This window comes from Aethalodelphis obliquidens, unplaced genomic scaffold (assembly GCF_003676395.1).
Source record: "Aethalodelphis obliquidens isolate GAN/ISIS:26980383/991018 unplaced genomic scaffold, ASM367639v1 scaffold28, whole genome shotgun sequence".
Classification (NCBI taxonomy): domain Eukaryota; kingdom Metazoa; phylum Chordata; class Mammalia; order Artiodactyla; family Delphinidae; genus Aethalodelphis; species Aethalodelphis obliquidens.
The window spans coordinates 7,637,436-7,656,737 of NW_020837972.1; positions in this window are offsets into that span (position 1 = coordinate 7,637,436).

Below are 19,302 nucleotides of genomic sequence, written 5' to 3' on the forward strand. Positions count from 1 at the left end.
TTCCTGTACAATTGGTGCAGGTGAAGCCCAGTGCTCCTGAGGGACACAGGCCAGTGCTGAGCCAAACGCATCCCTGACAGCTGAAGGCAGCAGCAAGTGCAGTCCGGAAGTCTCACTACTTAGAGCCAGCAGTTGGCTAGCTAGCAGGCGCTTTATCTCAGTGTCCTGCGGACCTTTGTGGAAATTCTAACTTCATGCAGTGCTCTTTAGCAGTGATCCCTTTGCTGTGATGTAGAGCTCTTAGATATTTGAGTTATTGAAGATTCACGTGGAAGGCTCAGGCTTAGTTATGGTTTCTTTCATTTGGATTCTGCCTAGTCAAAATTCTTAAGTTCCAAAAAGTTGGTCCCCTGTTGGGTGGAACCTGTAAATCCTGCCACTGGTTTGCAGGTGAACAGAAGCTCTGAAGGGTCCTGAAATAGGGGAGCCCCTGGGCTTCCTCCAGTGCCCACTGCGTCCTAGGGTTCTCACTAGACCCCAGGAAGACAGAGGAGTGGGAAGCCTGTTAGGGAGAGGAAACACGGGTTGGAACTGAGAGTCGGGAGGTCTGCCAGGCAGTGGGCCGCAGACTTCTGCCTTGTGAGGAATGAAAGACAGGAAGTGGGTGTCCAGAGGACAAAGGCGGAGGGCAGCAAGGTGGCCGCCTGCCAGCATTCCAGCCTCAGGATTCTGGGGGCCAGTCCTCTGCCTTGCCACAGACTTGCTCCTGCAGGCAGGTTGCACGTCAGCTTTCTAACGAGAGTTCACTCAGCCCGCTGGATCTTCCTGGGTGCAGCAAGCTCGTGCACCTAACTTCTAGTAGTTGAACCTTTTCCATTGGAGACGGTGGATTTCTTCCCACTTTCGGTCAGTGTTGTAGCTTGATTATTTTAGGTTTTTTCCCCAGGTATACAGTAGCCATGCCCAGCTATGCAGGCTTACAAGGGGAGGGCAGAATCCTGGCTTCAAAGAGGAGATTGAGGACTTGGTAGTTCAGGGAGGAGCAGCCCAGCCTTGGCCTCTGAGATGACGAAGCACTCTGCAGATGAGTCATGGTCTTGCCAGCTGGACAGTGGTGGAAACAGTGCTGCGCTCCCCAACGCTGTCAGCAGGTCGGGCCCCGGCCCCAGCCAGAGCTCTGTGAATGGAGAAACACCCTAACACACCCTGCTACCACCTCCCATTGCCCTGGCCCGTTCAGCAGCCACTGGTGTTTTCGGGGCCTGCGCCCTTGGATGTCACCTACTACTGGGTCTCCCTGCCTCCATCTGGCCTTCACCTTGGTCTTCACTGAGCTGTTTTGCCAATAGGCCTTCCCGTGAGAGCTGCCCCGGGCCAGGGTGGGGTGGGAAGGACAGACAGAACTTGGTGCCACAGTGGATGCAGAATGTGGCGATTGGAAGATGACTCCGGCTTCTGACCTGAACAATTAACTGCCAAAACTGAGATAAGGAAAAGAGAGTGAGTCCTGTTCTAGCCAGTAGAGTAAAGCTAAAAAGTTGGGATGAAAGCATAGAAATGGTATTTAAAGCCTTAGGGAATATACAAGCTGTTCTCAACAGTGAGAGGTAGGAGAATGGCTCCTACAAGGTGCTGTGCGTCGAGGCACCCGCCAGCACACATCCCTCACAGCCACATGGGGCCTTGCTTCGGTGACAGAGTCCCTCTGAGCCTTAGTTTCCCGATCTGGAATGGGAATAAAGGTGCGCCTTACTTAAAGTATTAAGTGAATATTAGGCACTGTTCAGGTTTACTGAGTTTTCGTGTACTCCACAATTTACCAGTCTTCATGGAGTTAAAATACAATTAAAAACATCAGACTTAAACAGATACACACACTTTCTTTATTCAAATGACCACAGCTTCTGTAATACTTTCAGTTCATCACTGAGGAAACTAGTTATCCTTCCACTGTTGAGGGGTGAAGGCTCTTCAGTCCTAGTCTAGGCTTTCAAAATTGAGTGGCTGCTGGATAGATAATAGGGTCTCTACCATCATCCTAGGCCAGTCCAGGATCTTGACATTTTCCTGGACACGCCGAAGGACTTGGCACAAGGAGTGCGGGGGATGAGTGAGCCTGAGTAGAGGTGGTCCAGGTCTGTGTGTCCTAGGATGTCTGGGCAGTCCCTCTGCTGCCACGGCTCCTCTGGGGAAGGGCCCAGCCGGTCACCCTGGTCAGGTTTCAGGAGTGACCCTTAGGAGCCATTCCTTAGGAGGTCAGCTTAGGCCTTAATCATTTTGCAGCCCAGTCCGAGCAGAAGGCTCGCAACAGAAGCATGAAATGTCCTGGCTACAGAACACAGAGGGGGCCTGCAGAGGGTCCTGGACTTGTTCTTGCAGTAACTCAGCTGGGACAGAGTCTGCCTAATGGATCCTTAATATTTTGGCGGCTTAAAGCCAAGAGTATCAACCTCTAACCAGATTCTGCAAACAAACCAACGTTGACCTTTCATTGGTCCAATGTTGACAATTTTATTTTTCTATACTTTTGATTTTCTTTTTCATAATAAACGCTTCCTATGCCCTCTTTTACTTTTTTGTACTTTACAGCTCTGCTGCTTGTTTTGAGGGAAAAGGTAACTGCTACTCTGTAAAGCTACCCGGTCAGTCACTGTGGGCCTGTATTCTCAAATCTCAAGGCTTGTCTTGAACACACTTGGAACAAAAGACTCAATGGGCCAAACTCCCAGCCTGCTTTCACATAAAGAGCAGCATCTTTCTAAGCCTCGTGGCTCTAGTCAGCCCACAAGACAGGAGAGGAACAGGAGCCAGACTAGGTAGAGGGTGAAGGCTACTCTTTGTTTTCCTTTTCTTAATTTTTATTGGCGTATAGTTGCTTTACAGTGTTGTATTAGTTTCTACTGTACAGCAAAGTGAATCAGTTAAATATATATCCACTCTTTTTTAGATTTCCTTCCCATCTTTAGGTCACCATGGAGCATTAAGTAGAGTTCCCTGTGCTATATACAGTAGGTCCTTATTAGTTATCTGTTTTATGTATAGTAGTGTGTATATGTCAATTCCAATCTCCCAATTCATCCCACCCACCCCCTTCCCCCCTTGGTAAGTTTGTTTTCTACATCTGTGACTGTTTCTGCTCTGCAAATAAGTTCATCTGTACCATTTTTCTAGATTCCACATATAAGCGATATTATATGATATTTGTCTTTCTGACTTACTTCACTCTGTATGACAATCTCTAGGTCCATCCGTGTTGCTGCAAATGGCATTATTTCGTTCCTTTTTATGGCTGAGTTATATTCCATTTATATACGCATCACATCTTCATCCATTCCTCCGTCGATGGACATTTAGGTTGCTTCCATGACTTGGCTATTGTAAGTAGTGCTGCAGTGAACAGCAGGGTGCGTGCATCTTTTTGAATTATGGTTTTCTCCAATACATGCCCAGGAGTGGGATTGCTGGGTCATACGGTAGCTCTATTTTTAGTTTTTTAAGGAACCTCCATACTGTTCTCCATAGTGGCTGTACCAATTTACATTCCCACCAACAGTGCAAGAGGGTTCCCTTTTCTCCACACCCTCTCCAGCATTATTGTTTGTAGATTTTTTGATGATGGCCATTCTGACTGGTGTGAATACCTCATTATAGTTTTGATTTGCATTTCTCTAATAATTAGTGATGTTGAGCATCTTTTCATGTGTTTTTTTGGCCCATCTGTATGTCTTCTTTGGAGAAATGTATATTTAGGTCTACCACCCATTTTTTATTGTGGTGGGGTTTTTTTTTGATAGTGAGCTGCATGAGCTGTTTGTATATTTTGGAGATTAATCCCATGTCAGTTGCTTCGTTTACAAATATTTTCTCCAAGTCTGAGGGTTGTCTTTTCATTTTGTTTATGGTTTCCTTTGCTATGCAAAAGATTTTAAGTTTAATTAGGCCCCATTTTGTTTATTTTTGTTTTTATTTTTATTACTCTAGGCAGTGGATCGAAAAAGATCTTGCTGTGATTTATGTCAAAGAGTGTTCTGCCTGTGTTTTCCTCTTAAGAGTTTTATAGTATCTGGCCTTCCATTTAGGTCTTCAATCCATTTTGAGTTTATTTATATTGAGGTATAGTTGTTTTACAATGTTGTGTCATTCTGAGTTTATTTTTATGTATGGTGTTAGGGAGTGTTCTCATTTCATTCTTTTACTTATAGCTGTTTTCCCAGCACCACTTATTGAACAGACTATCTTTTCTCCTGAAGTCTACTCTTAAAAGACTTCAACAAAGCATTTGGGAGATTCTCTGGGTCAAGGTGGGGAAATTGGGGCATCAAAATATCATTGATGAAGTAGATTAATAACTAGTTGAATGACCCTGTTATCCCAAAGGTCCTTGCCTTTGTCCTCAGCCCTGCCCTGCCCAACATTTCTCTTGATAATTTGTCTGAGGACACAACTTCCAGGCTTAGCAAATTTGAGGAGGATGTGAAGCAAGGAGAGGGAACCTAACCATGATCCAAAGAGAGCCCTGAGGACTAGGACAGGGGGTCAAACCAAACATGGGGAAGTCTGATGGAGAGAGCTACTGCAAATGATAGCCACGCACCGGACATCAGTGACAGCCCACAAGAATCCCCTGAGGTAGGTGCTACTATCACCAGTTTTACAGAGGAACACACCCAGCCCCCGAGATCACCACCTGGTAAGTGGCAGAATAAGCCCTAAACACTGGCCTGTGACCTTAACCACTGTATTTCTCCCCATCACAGAATTGCTGATAGCCCTTACCCTCAGAATATACAGCTGGGTCATTAAATACTGCTGGCTCAGTGGCCTACGCCTCACTCCGAAATGCCTTCAATCTAGCCACTACCCAGAGGAGACGAGGACTGTTATAGCCACCTCTGCCCTGTTCTTCCCAAGGCCAGTGTATGTTCCACATTGTGGGCCAGAATGGTGGGCAGTCATCTCAGACTTGTAAAATCTCATGATACAATATAGGCAGGGCAGATTTTATTACCAGTGTTACAGACCGGGAGTTTCAAGCTCAGCTAATTTTGCCCCAGGTCTTCCTGCCTCCAGAGCCTGAGTTCATTCTCAAAAGGTAATTCCAGAAGGTTTTTCTTTTTCTTGGCTTAAACAAAAGCAGGGACGCTTCCTTAAACAGAGGAGGAGTGTGAAAACAGCTTCCTATTGGAAGTGGGGGACCACTGACCCTATTAGGAAGCAGGGAAGAGCTGGAGTTTGCTTGCCTGAGCCCTACGTGACCCGGCTGCTGCCCAGAGGGGTGTGCAGACCTCCCTCCCAGTAATGCTGTAGCAACATGGACTACTACTCACTAAAATAGGGTTACTGCCTCACCCAGGGACGAGGACGCATGCCTCCTAGCAAGCGACAACCAAACAGACTTCAGTGTTAAAAGGATGCGTCTCCCATCGCTGTCATTAAAACAAAACAACAAACCATGAAAACAACTGTCAACTGCTGTTCTGATCTCCAATAATGGTGGACTGTAATTCAAACCAATCCTCCTACTAAAAATAACTTTAAAATATAGATGAAATACAGACAATATCTTTTGAAAAGCAATGGAGAAGGTTCTGCTTCTGCTAATGATGGAAGAACTCCTATTCCACCCAACCCTCCCACAAATGACAGCTATAAATTCTCAACAAAATGTAGAAAGCAACCTTAAGGCAGTGTAGAGCAACCAAACTGAGGAGAAACCGGAGGGGAGCTGACAGTTGGAAATGAACTGCACTGGGTAAGTTCCCACTTTCATGGCTTTTTGCCTGATAACAGGCCCCAAGTGGCACTCTGTGGGGTAGTTAAAACTTATATAGAAACCTGGCTTCAATAACCAGCCAAAGGAAAGGGTTCGAAATGATCCCAGCACTGTGAGGGAGTAAATCCCAGAAACAAGAGAGTGAGTCCCACATGCCCAACTCTATGATCCCTAAATATATATAGACTCCAAGCAGCCAGCTAAAAGAACTAAAGAGACATATCAGCTGCTGCTCACCAAAGAGGAACCCAAGTTTTAAGTCTGGGTTCAGCCAAGTTAACTGCCTACTTGAAAAATAGTCATCAGCAGAATTTCTACAGTGTGCTATTAACAATATCCAGGATGTAATTCAAAATTACTGTACATACGAAAAAGCAAGAGAATGATCGATACACGAGAGAAAAAGCAATTAATGAGAACTGACTTTGAGATGATCCAGATGTTAACATTAACAAATTTTTTTTTAGTTGGCCGCGTTGGGTCTTTGTCGCTGTGTGCGGGCTTTCTCTAGTTGTGGCGAGCGGGGGCTACTCTTTGTTGCGGTGTGCGGGCTTCTCATTGCAGTGGCTTCTCTTGTTGCGGAGCACGGGCTCTAGATGTGTGGGCTTCAGTAGTTGTGGCACGCGGGCTCTAGAGTGCAGGCTCAGTAGTTGTGGCGCACGGGCTTAGTTGCTCTGTGGCATGTGGGATCTTCCTGGACCAGGGCTTGAACCTGTGTCCCCTGTGTTGGCAGGCAGATTCTTAACCACTGTGCAACCAGGAAAGCCCAACACTCAAGATTTTTAAATCAACTGTTATCCATTTGCAGCAACATGGATGGACCTAGAGATTGTCATACTGAGTGAAGTAAGACAGAGAAAGACATATGATACCAGTTATATGTGGAACCTGAAAAATGGTACAAATGAACCTATTTACACAACAGAAATAGAGTCATAGATGTAGAGAACAAACTTATGGTTACCAAGTAGGGGAGGGATAAACTGGGAGATTGGGATTGACATACACACACGACAATATATAAAATAGATAACTAATAAGAACCTACTATATAGTACAGGGAACTCAATACTCTAATGGGAAAAGAACCTAAAAAAGAGTGGATATATGTATAACTGATTCACTTTGCTGTACAGCAGAAACCAACACAACATTGTAAATCAACTATACCCCCATAAAAATTAAAATTTTTTAAAATAATAACTCAACTATTATAAACATGCCTGAGAATTATAAATGCACAAATAGGAATTGTGAACAGGGAAACAGTAACAAAACCAAATAAAAATTGTAGAACTGAAAAATACAATACCTGAAGTAAATTTAATAGATGGGATTAACAGCACATTGAAGATGACAGGTTAAAGAATCATTAAGCTTGAAAAAGAGCAAGGGGGCTTCCCTGGTGGCACAGTGGTTGGGAGTCTGCCTGCCAATGCAGGGGACGTGGGTTCGTGCCCTGGTCTGGGAAGATCCCACACACTGCAGAGCAACTGGGCCCGTTAGCCACAATTACTGAGCCTGCACGTCTGGAGCCTGTGCTCTGCAACAAGAGAGGCCGCGATAGGTGAGAGGCCTGTGCACCGCGATGAAGAGTGGCCCCCGCTTGCCACAACTAGAGAAAGCCCTCGCACAGAAACAAAGACCCAACACAGCCATAAATTAATTAATTAATTAAAAAGAAAAAGAGCAAGGATTAGTAAACCTTTTCTGTGAAGGATCAATAGTAAATACTTTGGGCTTTAAAGGTCAAAGATCCATTACAAATACCCGTCTCTGCCATTCTAGTGTGAAATCAGTTATAGTAAATGAATGAGGATAAACAGATTCAACCTGGGGTGGTACATAGTTACAGACAGCAAATAGGCATCCAAAATGAGGAAGACAGAATAAACAAATGGGACCTAATGAAACTTAAAAGCTTTTGTACAGCAAAGGAAGTGATAAACAAAAGGAAAAGACAACCCACAGAATGGGAGAAAATATTTGCAAACAAAGCAACGACAAGGGATTAATCTCCAAAATATACAAACAGCTCATGCAGCTCAGTATCAAAAAAAAAAAAAAAACCCAATCAAAAAATGGGTGGAAGATCTAAATAGACATTTCTCCAAAGACGACATACAGATGGCCAAGAGGCACATGAAAAGATGCTCAACATCACTAATTATTAGAGAAATGCAAATCAAAACTACAGCAAGGTATCACACCTCACACCAGTCAGAATGGCCATCATTAAAGAATCTACAAACAATAAATGCTGGAGAGGGTGTGGAAAAGGGAACCCTCCCACACTGTTGGTGGGAATATAAATTGGTGCAGCCACTATGGAGTTTCCTTAAAAAAAAAACTAAAAATAGAGCTACCATATGAGCCAGCAATCCCACTCCTGGGCATATATCTGGAGAAAACCATAATTCAAAAAGATACATGTACCTCAGTGTTCATTGCGACACTATTTACAATAGCCAGGACATGGAAGCAACCTAAATGTCTATCGATGGAGGAATGGATAAAGAAGATATGATACATATATACAATGGAATATTACTCAGCCATAAAAAAGAATGAAATAAGCTATTTGCAGTGACCTGGATAGACCTAGAGGTTGTCATACTGAGTGAAGACAGGAAGACAAATGTGATACCACTTACATGTAGAATCTAAATGGTACAAATGAACCTATTAATTTCTGTTTTGTAGAGTCACAGATGTAGAGAACAAACTTACGGTCACCAAGGGGGAAAGTGGGGAGAGGGATAAATTGGGAGATTAGGATTGACATATACACACTACTATATATAAAATAGATAACTAGTAAGAACCGACTGTATAGCACAGGGAACTCTACTCAATACTCTGTGATGGCCTATATGGGAAAAGAATCTAAAAAAGAGTGGATATATGTATAACTGATTCATTTTGCTGTAGAGCAAAAACTAATACAACATTGTAAATCAACTATATTCCAATAAAAATTAATTTTAAAAAAGTTTGAATGTGGCAAAAAAAGATAAAAGATAGAAATATAATCAGTCTTGTTGATCTGTGGGACAGCATCAGTCTAACATACACATAACTGCAGTCCCAGAATGAGAGGAGAGGGAGAATTAGGGCAGAAAAAATTTTTTTGAAAAAACAAATGGCTGAATATTTCCAAATTAGGGGAAAGTTCAAGAATCACAGCAAACCACGAGTAGAATAAGTGTAAAGAAACCCCTACCCAGGGACTTCATAATCAAACTGCTAGGAACTAAAAATTGAAAATACTGAAAGCAACAAGATAGAAATGGAGCATTATATAGGGAAACATTTCAATCATATGAAATATCCCACAACTTTGTGAGTATACCTAAAAAAACTACTGAACTGTATACTTTTAAAAGGGTGAATTTTATGGTATGAGAATTACATCTGAACTTACCCAAAAAAAGGCTACTTCCATCTTACTCTCCTGGATCACTCACAATGGGGGAAGTCAGGTGCCATGTCATGAGGACACACAAGCAGCTGCATGAAGAGGTCCACATGTAAGAAACTGAGGTAGGTCTCTTGCCAACGGCCAATATCAATGTGCTGTGATGTGAAATTCTGGAAGCAGATCCTCCAGCCTGAGTCAAGCCTTCAAATGACTGCAGCCCTGGCCAATATTCTGACTGTAATCTCACAAGAAACCACAAGCCAGGATCACCCAACTAAGCCGATTCTGAATCCCTGACTCACAGAAACTGGAAGATAAATGTTTACTGTGTTCAGTCACTAAGGTACGGGGTTATTTGTTATACAGCAATAGATAACTAATAAAACTGACAATGGTAAATACGTGGATTAAATATAAAAGGCTTTTAATTTCTTTAATACATATAGCTGAGCAAAAATTTTAACATTGTATGGTATACATTGTATGTATTATATAGTGTATAAAGATGAAATACCTGTAACAACTATTGCATAAAATGCGTACCCTTCCCCCATACCTCGCCCTATGCATCTCTTCCATCTGGCTGTTCCTGAGTTAATCTGCCTGTAACAACCTGTGTCCATCGATGGGTGAATGAATTTAAAAATGCGACACACACACACACAATGGAATACTACTCGGCTGTAAGAAAAGAATGGCATTCTGCCATCTGTGACAAGATGGATGGACCTTGAAGGGAATACACAATACAATCACCTATGAACACTAAACCAAATCTCCCTGGACTGCTGAGATTCATGAGAAGGACAGCTCCCTGTGGTGCTAGCTAATCTTGAACCTCAGGCAAATGGGTAACGTGCAGGCTGAGGAATATCATCATGAGTTTGAACATTCACAGGAGCTTCTGTCCGATTATAATGTAAGTCTTTGGGGATGAGCATTTCTTCCCAATGCCAGTAGGTCACACTGACCTTATAAAGTATAATATTAAACGAGAGTGCTAGAGAAATTAGCCTTTAAAGATCTTGAAATGCTCCCCTTATCATCTTCCACAATTAACTTGTTTTATTTCCCTTTGTCCTAACTACTGAAGTAGAAATAGTTATTTTTATGGAAGATAGATAATTGACGCTTCAAGCAAAAGTAGTAAGATGTGAGGTTCATAATATATGGAAGTAAAGTGTATGACAGTATCACACAAAGGTTGGAAGAGAGGAAACACAAATATACTGTTTTAACATTCTTGTATTACGTATGAAGTGGTACAATATTATTTGAAAATAAACTGGTTAAGTTAAAGAGGTATACTGTAAATCCTAGAGTAACCAATAAAATAAGAAAATAAGCCAATGAAGAGATAAAATGGAATCATAAAAATAATCCAAAAGAAGGAAGGAAAGAAAAAAAGGAAACAGAAGAGATGAGGCGAATAGAAAACCAAACATATAAATATTCGCATTATATGTAAATGGTATAAACACCCCAATTAAAAGGCAGAAATTCTCATGGGATTTTGAAAGCAAGGTCCAATTATATACTACCTTTGAGAAACCAACTTTAAGTATAAAGACACATAGATTAAAAGGATGGAAAGGGGCTTCCCTGGTGGTGGTTGAGAGTCCACCTGCCGATGCAGGGGAGACCGGTTCGTGCCCCGGTCTGGGAAGATCCCACATGCCGCGGAGCGGCTGGGCCCGTGAGCCATGGCTGCTGAGCCTGCGCGTCCGGAGCCTGTGCTCCGCAACGGGAGAAACCACAACAGTGAGAGGCCTGCGTACCGCAAAAAAAAAAAAAAAAAAAGCATGGAAAAAATATATAATGCTAACACCAACCATTAGAAAGACGGAGTGGCTACATTAATATCAAAATAGATTTCAGAACAAGGAACATTATTAAAGCAGATCATTCCATAATAATAAAGTGGTTAATTTATCTGAAGTACATAATAATCCTAAATGTGTATGCAGCTAATCGTAGAACTTCAAAACACATGAAGCAAAAACTGACAGAAATAAGAGGAAAAATAGTCTAATCCACAAGTATAGTTGAGGTTTCTATATCCCTCCCTCAGTAATTTATAGACCAAGTAAATAGAAAATGAGGAAGGACATAGAAAATTTAACACAAACTCCTTAACCTAATTAACATTTATAGAAGACTCCACCCAACGATAACAGAATACATATTCCTTCCAAGTGCACAAAGAACATTTACCAAGAGAGACCATATTCTGAGCTGTAAGATAATAAAGAGAAAGGACTGAAACAATACAAAATATGTCCTCCACCACAACAAAAGTAATAATAAAAATCTAGAAAATCCTCAAATATTTGAAAGCTGAATAATGCACTTCTAAATAACCCATGGATCAAAGCGGGGGGGTGCAGATCACAGGAAAAGTTAGAAAAAACACTTTGGAAAGAAATGGAAACATGACATGTCAAACTTGTGGGATACTGCAAAAGCAATGCTTAGAATTTGTGTGTGTGGATGTATATATATCTATATATAGAGATTTTTTTTTTTTCGCCACGCCACGCAGCTTGGGCGAGTCTTACTTCCCTGACCAGGAATTGAACCCGGGCCCCAGCAGTGAATGTTCCAAGTCCTAACCATTGGACTGCCAGGGAATTCCCAAGAATTTATACTTTAAATGCTCATATTTAAATGAAGAAAAATCTCAAATTACCTAAGCTTCCATCTTAAGAAAATAGAATATGAAGACCAAAGTAAGCACAGAGGAAATAATAAAGGCACAAAAATCAAATCATATACAGAAAAATAACAGAGAAATCAGTTAAACCAAAAGCTGATTCTTCGAGAAGTTCAATAAAATTCATAAAAAATTTAACCAAATGGATGGGGCAGTGGGGAGACACAAATTACCAACATCAAGAATGAGAATGGGAACATCCCTCCCCAGAGATCCTGTAGACATTAAAAGGATATTAATAGAATGTTATGGATAACCTTATGGCAATAAATTCAAGCATTTAATTGAAATGGACAAATTTCTTTTTTTTTTTTTTTCCTCCTCATCCTCCTCCTCTGGCCCCATCCTGAAATGGCTGAATTTCTTGAAAGATAAAAACTACCAAAGCTCGGGCTTCCCCAGTGGCACAGTGGTTGAGAGTCCGCCTGCCGATGCAGGGGACACGGGTTCGTGCCCCGGTCCAGGAAGATCCCACATGCCGCGGAGCCTGCGCGTCTGGAGCCTGTGCTCTGCAACGGGAGAGGCCACAGCAGTGAGAGGCCTGCGTACCGCAAAAAAAAAAAACAAAAAAAAAACAAAAAAAACTACCAAAGCTCAATGAAGAGGTAATAGATAACCTTAATAGCCCTACATCTATTAAATTGAATTTATAGTTAAAAACCTTCCCACAAAGGAAACTCCAGGCCCAGATATCTTCAATGGTGAATTCTAACAAATATTAAAGAAAGAAATATTACCAATTCTACACAAATTCTTCCAGAAAATTGAAGAGAAGGAAATGCTTCCTCTATTGGGGAAGCATTTCCCCTGATACCAAAACCAGAAAAACACTGCAAAATAAGAAAACTACAGACTAGGGACTTGCCTGGTGGTCCAGTGGGTAAGACTCCATGCTCCTAAATGCAAGGGGCCCGGGTTCGATCCCTGGTCGGGGAACTAGAGCCCACAGGCAGCAACTAAGACCCGGCGCAGCCTAAATAAATAAATAAATAAATATTTTAAAAAGAGCTTCCCTGGTGGCGCAGTGGTTGAGAGTCTGCCTGCCGATGCAGGGGACACGGGTTCATGTCCTGGTCCAGGAAGATCCCACATGCTGCGGAGCGGCTAGGCCCGTGAGCCATGGCCACTGAGCCTGTGCGTCCGGAGCCTGTGCTCCGCAACGGGAGAGGCCACAACAGTGGGAGGCCCACGTACCGCAAAAAAAAATAAATAAATAAAAATAAAGACAGCAACGAGAAAAACTAAAAATGCCTTAATTTTCCAAATTACCCAGGGGAAGACATTATGGCAAAAGATGAAGAGCAAAGAAAGCAATATGGAAGCCTTAATAAAGGGGAAATATGAAAAAAGGGAAAGTTAAGATCAAGAATCTGGTATGTGGGATAAAGAATGTAGGTGGGATAAAGTCATTTATTAGAAGCAAAAGTTCATATTTGACTAAAAAGATAAATCCAACCATTTGTGACTCAGTTCCAAAGTAAAAGTTTGAGCAAAATACACCAAGCAAATAAATACACAAGAAAAGAAAACAAGGACGTGATAGTCATATCCAGCAATGCTGAATTTTGTTAAGAAGTATGAAGCACAACAAACGTTTCCTTAAGGTGAGGACCATAATCCACACAGTATTTCATTATTCAGCTCAAGCTGTGAACCAGCATTACTTTCAGAGGGGAATGGGGCTGGGGGTCATAAATATGGACCGTCCATAATTTCAAATCTTTAATGATAACGTTTTCAGTTATTACTACAATAATTAAAAATAGAAATCTTAAAATCTGACATTGTTATGAAACTTTACTGTCAAACATATCAAACTGTAAGAGAAATGCAAGACAAGAAATTGATAGACATTAAAATGTGGTTGAAGGGACTTCCCTGGTGGCACAGTGGTTCCACCTGCCAATGCAGGGGACACGGGTTTGAGCCCTGGTCTGGGAAGATCCCACATGCCGCGGAGCAACTAAGCCCGTGCACCACAACTACTGAGCCCACGAGCCACAACCACTGAAGCCCGCGCGCCTAGAGCCCGGGCTCCACAAGAGAAGCCACCGCAATGAGAAGCCCACTCAACGTAACAAAGAGTAGCCCCTGCTCGCCGCAACTAGAGAAAGCCCGCGCGCAGCAATGAAGACCCAACGCAGCCAAAAATAAATAAATTTAAATAAATAATTTTTTTTTAATGTGGCTGAAGAATTGCAATAATGTCTTTCAGTCCTGGACAACACAAGTCGGCAGGGGAAGGGGGGAGGAGAATGGGTGTAGAAAGAAAAAAGGTCATGATGCCTAAGCCAGGTCTTGTGCTCTCCCCAGCACCACCTCCGACAATGGTGTCCCTCTTCTGCACAAATGACACCACCATCCATGCAGCTGGACAAGACCCTGTACCCTCATGACCAGTCAATCGATCGCTGACTCCTGTCCATTTAACCTCCTGAATGCCCTTGGACTCTGTCCATTTCTCTCCATCACCTCTGTCTCCACCCTGATCCAAGATACTAGCATCCTGCCCCTAGACTATGACAGGAGCCTCCTAACTCACCCTGACAAACCTTCCCTTCCACCTCCCATCACCTGCTCTGCACATCACAGCCAGAGTGATCTTTTCAAAATGGAAACATTCTCGTACCACTCCTCTGGGTCCATGAGCCAAGGGCTTCCTGTTGCTCTCAGGATACGGCAGAAATCCGTTACGTGACCCTCAGGGCCATGCCAACCACGGCACTCCCTGCCTCTCCAGCTCCTCTCACACCAAGCTCCGTCACTCTGTCCTCCAGACGTCCTTCCATTCATTAAAGACCATGTTTCTCTCCCACCACAGGGCATTTATCTGCCCAAGCCATCTCCTAGACCTGGACTGCTCACCTCTGGGGCTCTTTGTCTCACTAAGGCCAACTCATCCTTCAGATCTCAGCTCAACTGTCACCTTGTCAGGGCAGCCTTCCGTGACCCACCGGCCTAGCTCAGATGCCGCTATTTCTTATGCTCTCAGAGAACTCTGTTCCTTTCCTGCATAGTACTTATCCCATTTAGGCTATTACTTGATTAATGTTTGCCCCACCACCACCACCACCACTAGCCTATAAAGGACTCTGAGAAAAGGAATCCTGTTTTTGCTCACCCACTATCTCCCGCAGTGGCTTGCACGGTATCTCAAATATAGTAGGTGCTGCAATAAACATGAGAATCCATGAATGAATCTGAATCAAAGTATCAATATTAGTAGATCAATCTTATTAATCTCTATTTACTGTCATAGAAAACATAACCTTTTTAGTTTCTCATGGAATATCGGTGGAAACTGACCATAAATTTCACCCTCACAAAGTCTCATATTCTGAAAAGTGGAAACAACTGATTGCTTTCTCTGACCAAAGCACAATATGACTAGAAATACACATGAAAACTAGAAACTAAAAACAGCAAGGGCAGTATCTTATTCACTGCTGTATCTCCAGCACTTTAAATAGGTGTTTGATACGTATTTGTCAAATGAACAAATAAAAATAGGAAGATGAAATTGACGACCCCCAAAGAGTAGGACAGAGAGACAAAGAAAATAGGAGAAAAAATCAAGAAGGAATAATAATAGGAATTTTAGAAAGAAAACAAGAGACTAAAATGATCAAAGAAATAATGTAATTTTCCAAGAAATTGAGAACATGGATCCCCAGATTGAAAGAGCCCACCAAATACCCAGCTAAATGGATGAAAAAAAAGATGGTGTGTGTGTTACACACACACACACACACACACACAGGAATACTACTCAGCCATAAAGAATGAAATAATGCTATTCGCAGCAACATCAATGGACCTACAGATTATCATATTGTACTAAGAGAAAAATATCGTATGATATCACTTATATGTGGAATCTAAAATATGACAAATGAACTTATTTACAAAACAGAAACAGACTCACAGACACAGAAAACGAACTTACGGTTACCAAAGAAGAGGGGCAGATAAATTAAGAGTTTGGAATTAACAGATACATACTATATAAAACAAATAAACAACAAGGACCTATTGTACAGCACAGGGAACTATATTCAATATTTCATAATTACCTAGAATGGAAAAGAATCTGAAAAAGAATATATACACACATACATATACGTATAACTGAATCAATGTATTGTACACCAGAAACTAACACAATCAAATATACATCAATTTAAAAAAAAAAAAGTCACCCACACCCAAAATGACCACACATCACCTTAACGTTTCAGAACACCGGAAGCAAAGAAAAGATGCTACAAGCTTTCATAGAGAAAATACAGGTTGCCTATAAAGATTCAAGAATCAGGATGGCTCTGGACTTCTAAACGGTAGCACTGGAGGCTAAAAAACAATTGATGCCTTCAAAATTCTGAAGAAATATAATTCCAAACTAGAGTTCTACACCCAGCCAAACTATTAAGGGTTTAATAAAGGATAGAATAAAAATATTTAAGATACACAAGGTTTTTTTTTTTTTTTTTTTGGCCAGGCCACATGGCTTATGGTATTTTAGTTCCCCGACCAGGGATTGAACCCGGGCTCCTGGCAGTGAGAGGGCTGAATCCTAACCACTGGACCACCAAGGAATTTCTGCAAGGTCTTTTTAAAAATGCCTGTCATTCCCCTTTTCTCAGGAAATTATAGGAGGAAATACTCTGCCAAAACTAGGTAATAAAACAAAAAAAGCCAGAATCTAAGAAACAAGGAATCTAACCCGGGAAAGATGTTAAGTTCCAGAATGACACTGTGGGAAGTAAGTACAGATAGACGTGAAGATGGTGTGGAGCCGTGAAAATGCACCTCTCAGACCTCCACACCCAGGAACACGACTGACCAAGGCCTCAACAGCTCTCCCTGAAAATCCATGGTAGGGTTTGCACCAAGACCTCACCTCCCACACATTATTCCTAGTCAATGACCAAGTGCGACAGGGACACTAAAGCAGGCCTATTCCTGGGAAACATGGGACTCCCCTGATGGCTGGAGACCCTGGAGGCTTTGCTGAAGTTTCCTTAGACTGCACAGAGGTCTAGGATGCTTCCACCCAACCTCCTCTCCTTCACTTGTGGTCCAATGACTCTCACAGCCTTTGCCGGCTCCCTCCCTATTTCCCATCACTGACGTGTTGCTCTTAACGAATTCTCGCATGTTTAATCCCATCTTGTTTTCTGCTTCTCAGAGGACCCAGAGGAACACGAGTGGAACCAGGAGCGATCTGAGAAAACAGGGCGTTGGAACTGTCTTGCCCACCACCAGCATGGGAAGAGGATACAGTCCTGGCTGGCAGGTGGCATGGATAGATCCTGGCACACTCAGGGCTCCATTACTAAAGATCTCACCAGTTGTGACCTGGGGAATATCACGGTGGAGGGAAATGCTGTGGTGGGTGTTAACGGTGCAGGCATTTGAAAAAATCAGGGGTGGAACCTGAGGGGACAATGCCTACAAAAAATAGGGCTGACTATTAATATTATTAAGAATTGTATAATTGTACCGATGCCCTGCAGAAAGATAGTGAGGAACTGAGCTGTTAACATGCAGTCAATGGCTAAGTGGGGGCACCTGAGGGCCTTGGTGTAGAGTAGAAATAAAAGGATCTTTTTTAAAAAATTGAGATATAACTGACATACAACACTGTGTAAGTTTAAGGTGGACAACGTGTTGATTTGATCCATTTACGTATTGCAATTTGAGTCACTGACAAAGAGGCCCTTAACACCTGCAGCAAAAGGGCAGACACAGTTGAATGACAAGCTAAAGCCCTAATTGAAGGAATCAGAGCTCCAGAGACTGAATGCTCATCCAAGGCACACCTGTTATGCAAACGAGGGACGTGGGGAGGAGAAGGTCCTCAAAACTGAGGCATCTGGATGGATGCCCTCAGGAATGTGGATTCCACACCCTCCACCCCCAGACTCTGGGCACGCAGAGGGGGCTCAGCCCCGTAGGGGAGCTGGCACTGCTGCTGTGTTGGAAGATGCTTCGGAAGCCCCTTCCCCACAAGGCAACAGGTTCCCCCTCAGAAGCTGCCCTCGCCTCTCCAGGCTGCCCGGCCACTAATTACGACTAAATCCCAGCATAACGGGGCCTGCTAAGGGAAGAGACTATATCCTGTATTAGTCTTCTACTGCCATGTAACAAATTACCACGGACTCAATGGCTTCAGAAAAGAACCCACTGATCATGTCATGTTCCCACAGTTCAGGAGTCTGGGTACAGCTTAGCTGGACCCTCCGCTCAGGGTCTCACAAAGCTGCAGAGAAGATGTAGCTGTGGCCACGGTCTCATCGGAGACTCCGAGTTCTCTCCCAAGCTCCTGGGGTTGTGGCAGAATTCAGTTTCTTGCGCTTATACGATTGAGGTCCCTGCTTCCTTGCTGGCTGACAGCTGGGGTCCCTCTCAGATCCTAGAGGCCCCTGCAGTTCCCTGACATATCGCCCTTTCACAAGCTCTCCTCCCTCAGCATGGCAGCAGAGGCGCACCCGTGAACTCTAGAGCAGCTTTTATAGGGCTCGCCTGATTAGGTGAGGCCCACCCAGGAGGAACTCCCTTTTGATCAATCCAAAATAAACTGATTTGGGACCGTAATTACATCTGCAGAAACCCTTCACCTTCGTCCACTGACTGGAGTGCCATCCCACAGCTATTCACAGGTCCTGCTCACACTCAAGGGGGCTATTCAGAGCCCATGCACTGGGGGCAGGAACCTTGGGGACCATTTCAGAATTATGCCCACCCCCATAGCCAGAGAACTAGTGGGCATGCACCAGCGGGAGCTGGGAGAGGGGTCCTAGGGTAGACTTGGAAGGCACTCGGTCAAGGAGGCTGGAAGGTGAGGTTGGATGTAGGGGCCCTTTCCTGGGACACGGGGTTTAACATCCAAGGAGGAGATGGAAAATGGAGCAAACAGGTTGCTTGGTAGCTCTTAACATCCTGGAAAAGATTAGAGGTGACTAAGTAGAAGACTACAAAGGCTAAGTGAAGCAGGTGTGCTGGAAGGGATATTTCATATTGGCCAGAAGACCCACCGGAGGATCACATTCTTCCGGGGACCCAGAGGACACGCCACTCTCCAGGGCCATCGGGAATCACTGGAGAGAGAGGCAAGGACTGCTGAGCGGCTCACTGGTGGCTCTCTTCTGTGGGCTGGTGTTGACAGGGGCAGAAGTGGCCACAGAGCTGGACTGGTCACCTGTCCTGTAGTCCAGGGCTGGCCCCTGACTGCACAAAGTTGGAAAAACACAATTGCTGTAACACCAGTAAGGTCGGAGAGCTCGTCAGGGGAGCTCGGAGGTGTGAGATGGTTAAGAGAATATGATGCCTCTATATTTTTTATTTATTGGCTGCGTTGGGTCTTTGTTGCTGCGCGCGGGCTTTCTCTAGTTGCAGCGAGTGGAGGCTACTCTTCACTGCGGTGCACAGGCTCTAGGCGCACGGGCTCAGTAG